The following is a 14,984-nucleotide window of genomic DNA, read 5'->3' as shown; positions in this document are numbered from 1 at the left end:
CAGGCTTGACTACTGTAATTCGCTCTATGCGGGGCTGCCCTTGAAGCTGTCCCAGAAACTCCAGCGGGTACAGAATGCTGCAGCGATGCTCCTCACAGGGTCTCTGCCATGGGAGCATATTCATCCAGTGCTTTTCTAGCTGCACTGGCTCCCGGTGGAGTACAGGGTCAGATTATTGCTTGTAAGCCGTTCTGAGCCCGGCCTTGGCTGGGGAGGGCGGGGTATAAATAAAAAATTATTATTATTATTATTCAACAGGTGGTTTCATGTATAATGCAACCATAGCTTTCTCAGTTCCAGCTAACTCTGTAGATACGATGAAAGCTCTTTCACCTTTCCCCAATGACTTTTCCCATTTCTGTCTCAATCGGGGGGGGGGGGGGGGAGAATAGGGAATAAGCCTTTCCTAGGTGCTTGCTGTCTCCCTACTGGGCAGAAGCTAACTAAATGTAACTAAAATTCTACATGTGGTGGAATTCAGTGTTCCTTCTCACTAGTTCTGGGTTAATCTATGTGCAGAAGTTTGTTGGGAAACAGCATGCAGAACACACAAACTTGGATTGTTACATTAGATCAAAATCCATTTACTTCAAGGTTAGCTAACCTGTGGTCCTCCCAGATGTTGCTGGACTCCCAATTCCCATCAGCACTAGCCAGGACAGCCAGTGCTCAGGGGTGATGGGGGTCCAGCAACATGTGGAGGGCCACATGTTCCACTATTTCTGCATGGCTTAATAAGCTCTTTCACAGTTGTCCTCCACGAACCTGTCTAAGAATCCTTTACAAATGCTTTCTAAGCCTGCAACTATCACAACCTCATCTTATACTTGCAAATTCCATAAATTATGCTTAGTGTGTCGGGAAAGTACTTTTTCCTCTTGTTGATACTGAACCCTATTGCCAATCAGCTTTCTTAAATGATCTCAAATTCCAAATGCTACAAAAGAGGAGAGAAGTTTTCATCTTTTCTACATCAGGTATGAGGAACCTATGGCCCTCTGGAAGTTCCTGGGCTCCCAAAGCACATCAACCCTGCTAGATTCCCCTTCCCTGTTCTACACAGTTCATGCACACCTATTTTTAACCCTCACAGTCTTTCTTAGCATAGATGAAGTAGCCTAGAGAAGATGAGCAGCAGCATGCCTTTGGACTGTAGGACAGCTGAGGATCTGGCCTACTGGTCAGATCTTGTTTCCCACCCATCCTTTCCCTGCAGCACAGTTAAGAAATGAAAGACAAGTGACACTTGGGGTGTGTGAAAACAAGGCAGTGCTTGCTTTATTGCAATGACATTAATTCTGCATAGAAACCACACAGAAGCTTGTGGTAAACCTCATCTAGCCAAATACAACATTGCCTCTTGTTTCGCAAGAAAATGACTTCATTTCCATAATCTGAACACAGCACAGCACCCTCTATATTTAAATACTTCAATTAAGCACTTCACAAGATCATCCAACAATGGCACCCTCTTAGGACCCAAGGTTTCATAACAAAAAATGACAACTTGGGTGTTTCCGAGGTGGCAGCTTTCATTCTCCCCGCATTGTGCCTCAGCAAGCAGGGCTTTTGCATTCACCCAGATAATTTATAAAAAATGTATTATTAATTTTAAATTTTGTGTTTGTAAACTTTTATGCTGTAGCCCTTTATAGACTTCAGTTGTTTGATTTTAGAGGAAAGCCATGCTTTTGTCTCCTGCTGTTCATTGTGAAGGCCTTTGGCTACTACTACTACTACTACTACTAAATTATTTATACCCCACCCTCCCCAGCCAAGACCGGGTTCAGGGCGGCTAACAACCAATAATAAAAACAAGTTGATTAAAATACAATTTAAAAACAAGATTAAAATACAACATTAAAACATTAAGATGCAGCCTCTTCACAGGAGGAGAAAGGAAAAAGAAAGAGGGGGAGGGAATCAAACTGATTCTAAGCCAAAGGCCAGGGGGAACAACTCTGTCTTACAGGCCCTGTGGAAAGAAATCAGATCCCGCAGGGCCCTGGTCTCATGAGACAGAGCATTCCACCAGGCCAGAGCTAGTGTTGAAAAAGCCCTGGCTCTGGTTGAGGCTATTCTAACTTCCTTAGGGCCCGGGACCTCTAGGGTGTTGCTATTTATGGACCTTAAGGTCCTCTGTGGGGCATACCAGGAGAGGCGGTCCTGTAGGTACAAGGGTCCTAGACCTTGAAGGGCTTTAAAGGTCAAAACCAGCACCTTAAATCTGACCCTGTACTCCACCGGGAGCCAGTGCAGCTGGAAAAGCACTGGGTGAATATGCTCCCATGGCAGAGACCCCGTGAGGAGTCTCGCTGCAGCATTCTGCACCTGCTGGAGTTTCTGGGACAGCTTCAAGGGCAGCCCCACGTAAAGCGAATTACAGTAATCAAGCCTGGAGGTGACCGTTGCATGGATCACTGTGGCCAGGTCGGAACGGAAAAGGTAAGGGACTAACTGCTTGATGCAGAGAAGGTGGAAAAATGTCACCTTGGCTATTGGTGTAACCTGCGCCTCCATGGAAAGGGAAGCGTCAAGGAATACACCCAAACTCTTAAAAGAAGGCAATGGCACTAATTGGGCCCCTGCTAGAGAAGGGAGTTGGTCCCTCATCCCCATGCCATCCCGACCCAGCCATAGGACCTCTGTCTTCGAAGGATTTAGTTTTAATCGGCTCCCACAAAACCATCCAGCCACTGCTTCCAAGCATCTGGTCAGTGTGTTCGGGGCCGAGTCAGTGTGGCCATCCATCAGCAGATAGAGCCGAGTGTCATCAGCATATTGGTGACAACCCAGCCCAAAGCTCCAGACAATCTGGGCAAGGGGGTGCATAAAGATGTTAAAAAGCATTGGGGAGAGGATAAAAATTGATTGAACTGCATTAGGCCCTAATTGCAAGCTGGCCTGTGATTGGTTTCATTTGGGAGTGCTCAAATGGAGCTGATTCTAGCAGGGATCAGCTCCACTCAGGAGCAGCAGTTGGGAGCTCCCAAGTGAAACCAACCATAACTGGGGCTATATTTGAGGGCAATTGCAAAAGCTCCACATGCCAAGGGATAATTGGCACCATGGTTTAATGTGCTTGATTGTTCATTTGCAGCTGCACCTCTATTCCCACATCTGACATTATAGGGCACCCAGCAGGGGCAGGTGGGCATGACAACATTGTGTGGCTAATTAAGACTCTTGGAGGGCCTAATTTGGCTCATAGGCTAGAGGTTTCCTGTTCCTTTTATATTGTCGCCTGGCCATTGCTCTTCTTCTGTAAGCAACGTGCACAGATGCAAATGTGGAAGTGAAACAGTTTTTCCAGTGTGTCTCTGCATGTATACCAAGCACGTCATTTTAGAAATGTGTGTTTATTTCAAAACAGTTTTTAAAATACGAGTTTATTTAGGTGTGTATCATGTGAATCTCTTAAGGATTAGTGTTTACACGAAAGAGTGTTTCAGTGCAACTTTAAAGTTGGGGCAATATTTACCTAAGCCCTTCTTAGAGTAAACCCACTACTCTAATGAACCTGTTTGTCATTTCCATTAACTTTGATGGGTCTACTCTGAGTGTGACTAGCATTGAACACCACCCACTGACTTATTATTATTATTATTATTTAGAACAAAAACCTGCCACTAAAATGGTGCTATGCACATTTAAAACCACACATCTTCCAAGTAGCTAGGGTGATCTACCCATGCAGTGTCCGTGTCAGATTTTCAGAGTTCCCCAAAGAGAAGGGAAAACCTTGGGGAAACAAGATGATGATGATTTGATGCTAATGTTGTGTAGATGCCCTGTAAACAAAATGAAGGAGCAAAGTGTAGCAGTTCCAGAGTAAACTCCTAATGTGGAAACACCAGGAATAATCCTGGAGATTATTATTCTTTAGAAGTCAGAGGACGGGTACTCTTCGACCATTCAGAGGAGAAAGGCCAACTCCACACACACATACCTTCTTTCAGGAGAAACACTGTCAATCATCCAGAGAAGCAGAAGCTGCTGGTTGTTTTCATTCCCACCCCCCTTCCCCAGTGCTAGAACAAACGGTCCTTCAGAACACCAGACCCCATACCCCATAAATACAGCAACCTCCCTAATCAGAGAAATAACAAACCCAGATAAAGACAAAAGGGTGTGATTGACTTGGCTGGGAAACAGGGAAATGTAAATATCTCTTGTTACACTTGATGGGTGTTTGGTGGAGGGCAAGGAGAACCATGGGGCAGGGTCCAGGATGCTCAGATTACTGCTGTCAGACCTCCCCTTTCATGATGTAACCATGATGTATTAGTGATGTAGTTGGGGGGGGGTGTAACATGGGGATTAGCAGCTAATAAAAGTTTGGGAGATCTTTTGTTCGGGGCTTCCATCTTGTTCCACCTCGTGGCAGGTGGGAGTCCTGTCGCGACAGTCTTCAATAAAGACCAACCCTACTGGCTGCTGTTTTGCTCCAATTTTCCTGGTTGGTGTCCTTGCTTTTTGTCCAAGGGAGCCCTTGGATTTCCCCGTTAACACCACCCAAAAAGAACTCACTAATGTCACCAAAATAAAACTTTGCCACACCAAGTTCAGATACCATGGGGTACAAAGAACCAGAAACCTCAATAAATTAGAACTCCACAACTACAACCTCTTGTTGGCAACAAATTAACAAAGACCTAAAGAGATGGAACAACATGAACGTCACTCTCTCAGACAATATAGCCATGATCAAAATGATCACCCTCCCAAAACTAACCTACCTATTCCAAACCCTCCCAAACTGGATCCCCCCCAACCCAACTCCAAAAATGGCAGAAAAAACTTACACTTATTCATCTTCTCACACAAAAACCAAGAATAAGTCCCAAATATCTGTACCTCCCCTCCTCAGAGGGAGGTTGGGGAATCGCCAACATAGAAACATATTACATTGCAAACCAAATACGCCACATAATCCCACATAAACTAGAAGATGAGACAAAACAATGGGTACATCTGGAGAGAGACACAATTGAAAATATCTGCACCACAGCATACCCATTCCTTCCAAACAAACTAAGCAAAAATTCCCACAACATTCACCAGTTACACACAGACCATGCTTAAAGCATGTAAAACAGAAATGGGCAAACTGTCCCCAACCCCATTCCCACTAATTCCCCTGGCACACCACCCATTATTCCATCACATAGCACAAAACCTCCAAATAAAAACCTGGCAAACAAAAGGCCTATATCGCCTAACCGACTTCTATAAAAATAACCCTTGTCAACACAAGAAATACAAGACAAACTAGAGGACACCCAATTGCCCTGGTTAACACACCACCAATTACATGCCCTCTTAAACAACCCAGTAGTAAAATCAGCAGCAACTAGGCCCCTGACAACCTTCAAAATCCTCCTCCTAACAACAAAGGGACACGGCAATGGGATGGTATCCACAATATAAAAAATACTACTCCAAAACCCCATGAACCCCCTAGATGTAATCAAAAAAAACAATGGGAAGACAACATAGGCTATGAGATTAACCTCACTCAGTGGACCAGAATGTGGTCTAAACTCCACCCTTAAATCCATAGCATCGAGAAGGAGAGAACTCGCACTGAAACTCACCTACAGGTGGTACCTAACACCAAGGAAACTAGTGCTAATATGCCCAGGAACCTCACCAAAATGCTGGAGAAGGTGCACCTCCACAGGCTCATACATATGCATGTGGTGGGAATGCCCCAAAATCCAACTATTTTGCACAACAGCCATACAAGAAATACGTAAAATAACTAAGCAAGTATTAGAAATCACCCCAGAACTGGCCCTACTAAACATCTTCCAAGACAATAATGCCCACTCACATCACAAAGAACTCATAACCCACCTACTCTCAGAAGCCAGAAGCATCATAACCAGACACTGGAGAGACGGGTCAGAATGGACCAATGGTACCAAATAGACCAGAATCCACCAACAGCATACAAATCAATATGACTATCCCGATTCAAAAACACATCCACCCCACTCACACATGAAAATAAAGTTCACCACAGCCAACAAGAAACAACCAATCGCACCCTAGGCTAACCCCAACTTCTCTCATCACCAAAGGAACACAAGCAAATAGCAAAGAGAACCTGCACAAACGACACTGACACAAAACCACACACATACATTAAGCAAAACAGAAACATCGCCTTCTGACCCCACCTCTCTCACCTTTTCCCCCTCCATCTCTTCCCCCCTTTTCCTTCCCAATGTAAGCCTAATGTTCAGCAAATGAAACTGACCTATGGAAAATGTAACTTGAAAAAAGAGACATTGTGCACACCTTTGTAAACCAAGAAAACTTTAACATATATATTTTTTAAAAGCAGTGCTCCAACAACCAATTATGAACATAGGGAACTGCCAAGTCCTGTGTCAGATCATTGGTCCATCTCTTTCAGTAGTGTCAGCGCTGAGCAGCAGTGCCTCACTCAGGGGGGACATTCCCAGCCCTACCTGTAAATGCTGGGATTGAACAAGGGACCTTCTGTGTCCGAAGCAGATGTTCCACCTTTGGCCTGCTGCCCTTTCCGCATTTGTCTTGGGGTTGTAGAAGTGAGGGGAAGGACACAGGCACCTGCCAGCAGCCATGCAAACAAGAGCTTCCGGATATAGGTTTGGTTGTGCATGTTTATTTGTATTCAGTTGGCAGCTGTTTTGCAGATTGCTTGATCGAAAGGCGGAGCATAAATCTACAAATTAAATTAATTGTCTAGCCCGGGGGTCGGCAACCTGCGGCTCCAGAGCCGCATGCGGCTCTTTAAAGCCTTTGCTGCGGCTCCGGGGCGGAGGCGCGGGGAGGAGGCGAGGGGCGGAGGCGAGGGGACGGGGCGAGGGGCAGGCGCGAGGGGAGGGCGCGAGGGAAGGAGGCGAGAGGCGGGGGCGAGGGGAGGGCGCGAGGGAAGGGCGCGAGGGAAGGAGGCGAGGGGCGAGGGGAGGGCGCGAGGGGAGGGCGCGAGGGGAGGAGGCGGAGGAGTTAGTTGCCTGAAGCCACTGTTCAAAACTGGTCACTGTTTTGAAGGGGAGTGAAGAACACACACTCAAAAAAAGGTAACTTGTTAATTTAATGTTTATTATGTTTACTGATTTGTGCTTTGTGACTGTTTGAGGTGGGTTTTTTTTCTTGGGAGGCTGGGCGGCGCGAAGAGAGGGAGGCTTGTGGTACCTACGCGCTTGTCTCTAGCAAAGTAAGTCCTCGCTATTTGGTCACATGCGCAGCATTCTCCTTGTGGGGTTTAGGTGGCGTGGCTTCGGAGCTCCAACACTTGCTTTGCCGGCTGCTTTCAAAAGCGTCGGAATCAGCTGTGCTGTTGCTGGGTAACCGGATCGTCCCAGCAGCCATCTTATCTGCCCATGTGGTCTTCTGAGGCGGCCGCCATCTTACTATAGGAAATTCCACGTGGGAGTTAGTTGCCTGAAGCCCCTTTTTAGTTGCCTGAAGCCCCTTTTCAAACTTAGGCAGGGGGAAGTTTGGTGAATTGTTTTCCTTAACGTTATGCAACAGCTTATTGCTGGTCTTTGTCGTCCCGCCTTTGTAAGCAGGCTGCATTGAAAGGGGGCATATACACTGGTCACTGTTTTGAAGGGGAGTGAAGAACACACACTCAAAAAAAGGTAACTTGTTAATTTAATGTTTATTTCTATGAGGAGGAGTAATTCTGAGGGGTCAAACAAAGAAATAATAAAAAGTGTCAAAAAAGGTATTTTTATAATGACGAATGCCTCATTATTATATATTATTTACATCAGGCACTGATTATGATTTATGGTACACTGGGGCCCTGATTAATTTTCTATGGCATTTTGGGGCATTGGTTATTGGGCATAGGAAGTTGCGGTCGCGTGGAATTTGTGCTTTGTGACCGTTTGAAGTGGGTTTTTTTTCTTGGGAGGCTGGGCGGCGCGAAGAGAGGGATTATTTTTATAATGACGAGGATGACATTGGGCCCTCATTATTAATTATTATTTACATCAGGCACTGATTATGATTTATGGTTCACTGGGGCCCTGGTTAATTTTGTATGGCATTTTGTGGCATTGATTATTGGGCATAGCAAGTCGCGGTCGCGTGGAATTCCACGTGGAGTTAGTTGCCGGAAGCCCCTTTTTAGTTGCCACTGGGTGTGTGCAAATTCCTGGGTGTGCACTTTGGATCCCGGCCTTTAACCTGTAGAGCCCTGCACATGCTGGAGGAGGTTTTGGCATTCGAGCGCAAGTTGACAGTGTTTGTCAAAGATTTGCAGAGAGGTACAGTGTCTCACTTTCCCTCTTTGAGAGAGTTCAAACAAAGTCATGATGCGATAAATTTGGAATATTTCAAGTCTGCAATCACCGCAATGCAAAGCTCGTTTGGGAAACGATTCTGTGGGTTCAGAGAGGAAAAAACCACATTATCCTTCCCTGTCACTCCCCTGGCGATCGATCCATCCCTATTGAATATGACTGCATTTCCAGGTGTAAGTCAACCTGATCTTGAGCTGGAAATGGCCGATATAGCCGACAGAGATATATGGGTGTCCAAGTTCAAATGCTTGACCGCTACTCTTGAGGATGTTGCCCGTCAGAAGGCCATTCTGGCTCAGAATCATAAATGGAGTGATATTGAAAACCTTCCCAAACAGGACAAACTTGTATTCGAAACATAGAATGCCATCCCCAACACTTATATAAACATGAAAAAGTATGCATTTGGAGTCCTGTCGATCTTCGGTTCCACATATGTATGTGAGCAGGTCTTCTCCAACATGAACTATATTAAAAACAAACACCGATCACGCCTCACAGATGACAGCTTGCAAGCCTGTGTGAAAATGAAGGTGACGTCTTACAGCCCTGATGTGCAGACACTGAGCACTGAGGTTCAGGAAAAGTCCCATTAACCTGGTTACCTGGTTGTAAATTAAATATTTTAATTAGCTATTAATTTGTCCTTTTTTCTTGAGATTGACAGCTGACTGCACGATCCTGTATATATAGCATAAAGGCAAGAAACAATATATGCAGTGTTATATTTGTTTTAAATGTTGCAATGTTTTTGCGGCTCCCAGTTGTTGTTGTTTTTTCGGAAACGGGTCCAAGTGGCTCTTTTTGTCTTAAAGGTTGCAGACCCCTGGTCTAGCCCATAGAAGGCCATCAGCTGGCCTGCTAGATGTGAGGGTTGCAGCTGGTTAGACTGATGAAAAGGGAAATAGGCAAAACAAGTAGGAACTGCAACAAAACATCAACAGCATTCAATGCTCCTGTTCAGGATTCTAGCTCCTCCATTGCATTCCCCCTTTCTTGCTTTCCCAATGACTGTCACTCACCCAAAGGAGGCTAGTCCATTGGGGCGATGGGGGCGCTGCTCCAACAGCCTTAATCTGTCTCCAGGCAGGTCCCATCTGCCTACCTTCTTACTTACTACCTTCTTGCCCTGCCTGTCAGCTTCCTCCTCCTTAGCCTCAACGTTGCCCTTTGGCAGGGAAGAGAAGGATAGGGACAAAAACCAGAAGGAATTGGCTCTATCTGACATTGGCTGAGGTTGCACCTGTCAATCGACTCTGGCTCAGTTGGGTATCTTGCCTTGCACCCTACAAATGGGTGCCAGCCAGCACAGCGCTCACCATTTCAAGTCATCCAAGCATGCTCATTCCTTGTTGGGCCACTTTTGGTTACATACACAATCAAATTCCCAACCCGAACATCAGAAACAGAGCAGTTGCTGCTGCTAAACAGAACTCAATTCTGTACTATTGTCATTTAATCTTGGAAACGATGTCCCTGCCAAACATACTTTTAAAGGGTGTTTGATGTCTCACCAATTTGTATTCAGGCATTCTGACATTTATGCTCCCTAAAACTTGCTCCTTGAAATGATGTATAGGTGGTATTTAACTAAATTAGCTAAAATGTTCTCATCCTGAAGCAAAGTTCTTAACCTGAGGTACTATTTCTGGGTTAGTGGAGTCTGTAACCTGAAGCGTATGTAACCTGAAGCATATGTAACCCGAGGTACCACTGTATCTACAGAAAGTTAGCTGGAACTGAGAAAGCTATGGTTGCATTATACATGAAGCCACCTGTTGAATAGAATATTAAGCCACAAGCCAGCTGCTCTGAAAAGAAATGCCACTTTTTTTTATTAGCAGAGAGAGAGAGATGCAGAAAATGCTGGTTTCAAAATATGACCAGACAGTGAAGGCAAGCTATTCTTATTCAAAACACCAAATGCATAGATCGGCAGAGGGCTGAGGCTGAAAGAGAGTACAAACCCTGAAGCGTTCTTGTTAGGTATGACAGGAGAAGACATTTCAAAGGTAGATAAGAGACTGTTTATGTATGCCACGATGGCAGCTAGGACTTTACTGGCCCCAAAATGGAAACAACAAGAATTACCAATGATAGAAGAATGGCAGACTAAGATGATGGACTATGCAGAACTAGCAAAGTTGACGGTAAAAATCTGAAACGAGAGCAACCAAATGTTCCAGAGTGACTGGACTAAATTTATTCAATATATAGACAATCATTGTAAACATCTAAAGACACTAGCAGGACTGAGATTAATCTTGTATCATCAAACAGATGGATCTACAGTATCTACTGATGTTTAAAGTTTAAAATATCTAAGGGAAAAGGTAGAATGGAGACGATACAAATGTGTGTGAATATGAAATAGATATTAAAAAACCAGACAATGGGATGGAGGGAAGTCGAGAAGCTCTGTGCAGCTATTAATATACTAAATAAATATGTTATATATATGTTAAAAATAAATAAAAATATTTTTTTAAAAAATAAATAAAACTTTCTCCTTGTTACTTTGAAGAATAAAAAATATGTAATCCCATATGAAGCAATTATAATATATATAACCTGAAAGAAATGCCTGTTTAATTGCAGAAGTAAGGTAAATGATCCATAAATATACATTTCTCTGATTATGCAGTCGTTTATTTATATATTTAATTAAACAATGCATATACTGCTTAATTACAATAGTCTTTCAACAGTTTGCAGGACAAAAACAAACAAACAATGGTCAGTTAAAACTATAAAATCAAACAAGTTAAAAGTTTGTGAGAACAAAAAAGGCACTAGAATCTCAGTGTGGGAGGGAGAGAGGCTAGTTGAATAGTAAAGCATTGGCAGAACTATAAATACTGTTGCTCTGTTAAGGCCTGAGTTCTCCAGGCCAGGCAAATTCATAGGGAAACCATTGAGGAAAACAGATAAAAAGTGGTTTCCAAACTATGAGCTTTTAGTGTGACCCAGTCATGCTTCCACCCTATGATACATGCAAGTGTAACTGACCATTTTATGCTTCAGGACCTGTAGCTGCTGCTTTTTCCGTATACATCCTGGCAGTGGCGGACTTTGGGCTCTCAACTTTCAGTGGCGCTCTGTGTGAGACAAACTCTTCTTGCGCTCTATTCTGCAGCATTTTTGTGGCACCCCTTGCAATACAGCATACAGTGCAGTTGTGCTACCCTAAAACTGCCTCTGGTCCTAGAATGTACTGTTGAACCTGTGAGTGTGGTGTAACTAAGCATGCAATTTCAGCACTGGGTCTTCGAACCTACCACCACCACCACAACGTCTTAAAGAAAAATGCAACGTTTTCATTGTAGGGCAACATTTAAAACCAATTAAAAACAAGCCACCAGCCAAGGAAGGTATTACTGAATCTATATGAAAACAAAGAGGCATGGTAATAGGACTCAGTTGCTTGAATTTGGGACGAGGAGCCGTTTTCAGCCTGAGGGCTGCATTCTCTCATGGAACCACAAACCAGAGATGGCTGGGGTTATAGGCAAAAGCAGAAGGAGCAATGGATGCGACTCCTACCTTTGAACAATGGGATGCATTCCAGCCACATAGAAGAGGTTTCTGCACCCCTGTTTGGATTGTGCATATATGTCCATTCCCTAGCCTAGCGTCTGGCTTCCTTGAAATGTGGTACATATTTGCTGCATATCTTCCATACTGCCCAACAACCAGTTGCTCATCCTGTACCTCAGCTCTCCTGCATTCTGGAGTCTGTGATGGATTTTCTGTTGCCTGACATGTCTGGGTTCTTCTGAAGAGTTCTTTTCAGTTTCCCATGGGTGGCTGCCAGCAGAGCCCTCTTGAAATTTCTGGACAGAAAAAAGAAAATAATGGGGTCGAAGCAGCAGTTGAGGGCTGAGATGCAAAGGACAACTTCATTGGCAAAGTGGAGGGCCTGAACACTCTCTGCAGCAGAAATGACCCCTACCTGGGCAAAGATGTAGGGCACTCGGACCACGTGGTAGGGGGCAAAGCATATTGTGAAGACGAGCAGGACCACAGAGATCTTCAGAGTGGTTCTGCTGCTAATCCGCTTACTTTTCCTTAAGGATGCTGTGTGGAGCTTAAGAGAGATTTTGCTGTAAGAGTAAAGGAAAAACAGCAACAGGAAGAAGAAAAGGAGCACGACTGTCATGTTGAGCACTGCTGCCAGAGCTCCTCTCTTCTTGAAGTGGAAGCATTTGTGGCTGCAGGGGTCGTTGCTGTTGCCCTTGTTGAAAAAGTATGGCAGCATTATGGCAATGCAGAGCAGCCATACCACTCCGGAGGCAGAAGTGCTGTGAGGTACTTTGTGGATCCGGAACTGCTAGAGGGGCCAGATGATCTTCAGGTAGCGGTCCAGGCAGATCAGGCTGAGGAGCAGGATGCTGATGTACATGGTGATATAGAAGACTGTGCCAACCACTTTGCACAGGATGGGAGGGCCACTCTCATTTTGATAAGCAGCCCGGAAGGGCAGGCAGAGGGCAAGCAAGAGGTCTGAGATGGCAAGGTTCTTCATGTACACCGTGATGGAGTTTGTCTTCTGTGTGCCAAACTGGAACACCCAGAGGGCCAGCATGTTGCTGAAGAAACCAAATGTGGAGATGACTGAGTACATCACAGGCAGAGTCCCTGCAAGAAAGCCATCTTGGATTTCACAAGTTGATCCATTAGAATCATTCCTTGGGAGATAGTCATTAGGGGAAAGGCAATTCATAGTTCTGCAAAAGAAAAGGGGGGTGGGACCAAGGTGCAGATGATTAGCTGATTCCACAAACAACTTGGTCCATCTTTGCTTTAGCTGCAAACATCTCTGGTAACTTATCAGGCATGTTGCTGATTCATATCTGCCTATTATGCAATGAAAGGCATTGCGGTAGTTTGTTGAGCCAGTTTGGCTCAACCAGATGGATCTCATAGGTGGAAATTGCATATCTGATTGCTGTACTAGATGCCATTTTTGTAAAGAAACCTGACAGTGCAGTCATGTTATTTTAAATCATTTTTAGTCCACCTGACTTTTAGCTAATCATTTAAATTTTGACAAAACCTCAGTATGTGTTTTGTTTAAGAAGTTAAAGGAAATCTAAAATTCACAATTAAATGTTTTAAGTGCTATGTTTTAACACACCAGAACCAAAGTTGCACAGAATGAATGCATCTGTGCATAACGAGTGTTTCATGTGCACTTACTTTGTCCTGTGATTTATTCTGTTTGTCCCATGATTTCTAGTCATGCGTCCAAGAGGGGTTTTCTTTGTCCCATTGCTTTCCCCAGGAAAACTCACCGTTTCACTGCTGAATCAGAACATCACTCCACAGAAAACCCAATAGACATTTGTTCCATTTCAACAGTAAACAGCATATCTTCCTGGGGAAAGTGACAGAACCAAAACCAAAACAAAAAAAGGAACCTCTCAGACCAGGGGCACTGCATGAGCTGCTGGTGGGCACATGCATGCCCTGGGGACAGGCTGCGGAGGGTGAACGGAGCCTGTGTCAAGCCCTCATCTCCAACCTGCCGCTCACATGGGCCAAATGGGGCCACGCTGCACCCCTGTGCACCAGCAACCCTTAGCAGGCACAAAGGGAACACTCACACTGCCCTTCCAGCGCTGCACCACTTTGTGATACTGCAGCGCTATGTGGAGGAGGATGCAACAGGCATGCACCCTTCCTGTTGTGTCCTCTTCACACAGCCCTGTAGCACAGGGCTGGCAGGGCAGAAGGAGCAAGATGCACTCCCCCAATGCACCCGGGATCCACTGCTCCTCTGCCCTCCCAACACTTTCTCAGAACCCCAACTATTTAATCACATTATTTAAGGATGAACAGTGCCGGATTTATGTATAAGCTAAACAAGCTATAGCTTAAGGCCCCACTCTCTTGGGGCCCCCAAAAACATTTAAAGAAAAAAATTGGAGTACATTTCCAAAATATAAGATAAAGAACAAATAAAATAAAAACCTTCATACAGCAACAGTGTTTTATGTTGTGTAGACTCCCATGATGTAAGTAATGGGCCCAACCTGCTAGCCTGCTCCCTAAAATATCATTTCTTCTTAATTGTAATTTCAGTTCAACAATTACTTTGATAAAATACATATTTTGTTATGTGGAAATGGCTTTAGGTACCTACTATGTCCATAAATTACCATATAGCATATATTCAACACAAAAAACAGCGACAATTTGTTGCTGACAAAGGACAGCTGGACATATAAAGGGCCCCATTACCTTCAGTAGCTTAGGGCTTCATTAAACCTAAAACCGGCCCTGATGATGAACTTACTGTTTCAGAGTGTCTAATGTCTGTGGACAGAGATTTGCCAGCAGAAACTTCCAAACTGACAAGCAAACCCAGAACTGGTTCTATATTTGTATATCTCTGCCAATATATGGGAGTGGGCAAGAGCTCAGTGGTACAGCATCTGCTTTGGATGCAGAAGGCCCCTGGTTCAATGCCCTGCTTCTCCAGATAAGGCTGGAAGGGACCCCTGCTTGAAACCGTGAAGAGCCACTACTGGTTAGTTTGAACAACTCTGAGCTAGATGGAAAAAATTGTCTGACTTCATATAAGGCACCTTCATGTGTTCCTATGGTAGGAGCAAAACATGCCATTACGAAGCACATTTTTATCTTAGAAGAAGGTTTTGCAATTTCCTTTAAATA

The 14,984-nt window shown here is 44.4% G+C and overlaps 1 pseudogene across 1 annotated transcript in view; it reads right to left on the bottom strand.

The window, feature by feature from the left end:
* Positions 1-11,978: 11,978 nt before the first annotated feature.
* LOC310698058 (putative G-protein coupled receptor 34) overlaps positions 11,979-14,984 on the bottom strand; it is a 197,003-nt pseudogene continuing 193,997 nt past the window's right edge. The window contains exon 4 of the transcript XR_014530126.1: positions 11,979-13,033. The product of XR_014530126.1 is annotated as a putative G-protein coupled receptor 34 (transcript). The remainder of the gene's footprint in view (positions 13,034-14,984) is intronic.

The sequence above is a fragment of the Podarcis liolepis genome (assembly GCF_965112155.1).
Source record: "Podarcis liolepis genome assembly, chromosome: Z".
Classification (NCBI taxonomy): Eukaryota; Metazoa; Chordata; class Lepidosauria; order Squamata; family Lacertidae; genus Podarcis; species Podarcis liolepis.
The sequence above is the reverse complement of the archived record's forward strand: the minus strand, read 5'-3'. Positions and strand labels throughout refer to the sequence as shown.